The sequence below is a fragment of the Bison bison genome, unplaced genomic scaffold, assembly GCF_000754665.1.
Source record: "Bison bison bison isolate TAMUID 2011002044 unplaced genomic scaffold, Bison_UMD1.0 scf7180017864371, whole genome shotgun sequence".
In the NCBI taxonomy this organism is placed as follows: domain Eukaryota; kingdom Metazoa; phylum Chordata; class Mammalia; order Artiodactyla; family Bovidae; genus Bison; species Bison bison.
Window position 1 is genome coordinate 11,106,315 of NW_011494943.1, and position 570 is coordinate 11,106,884.

The 570-nt window shown below is 43.3% G+C and overlaps 1 protein-coding gene across 1 annotated transcript in view; it reads left to right on the forward strand.

Moving 5' to 3' along the window:
- Window positions 1-570, forward strand: part of RNF213 (ring finger protein 213) — a 116,865-nt gene that overhangs the window by 98,818 nt on the left and 17,477 nt on the right. The gene's annotated exons all lie outside the window — the stretch shown is intronic.

Here is a 570-nt window from a genome sequence, read left to right on the forward strand (position 1 = left end):
ACTTGCTGGCTCAAGCTAGGAATTGGAAGGGTCTGGAAGGAGTCACGTGGTACAGTAAGTGCTGGCCTGTGGCAGAATCCCACTCCTGAGCTTTGAATAGCAACCTAAAACTACAGAAAACATCGGTATAGAATGGGGGTACATGGGTTTGTGCCTGAAGGATCCAAGGTGCCTGCCTCCTCCTGCCATGGGTGCCTTTGCAAAACATGAACAGTTTGCGGGAATTGGTACCTGCTGACTGTGGATGAACCAGATCATTCTTTTTCTTAGTCACAGGGAAAGGGTCCTTTCGGATGCACTTCTGTTTTCTGGAATATGCCCTTTTGGGGGAGAAGGGGGCGCTGGGAACCACATCAGGAACTCAGTCTAGGGCCAGCTCACAAAACAACCAAGGTTTTGACCCAAAGATAGTTCTTTTAGAAATATAGAACTGAGGGAGGAAATAATATAACCCATGACCTGATGTAAATTTTGCCATTGTCCTGAGTAAATAATCTTTTAAAAGTAGTTTTAAAAGTTGTTATAAAACCTGCTCACAGCAAAAAGAAAAAAAATCAAAGAGAATAAATA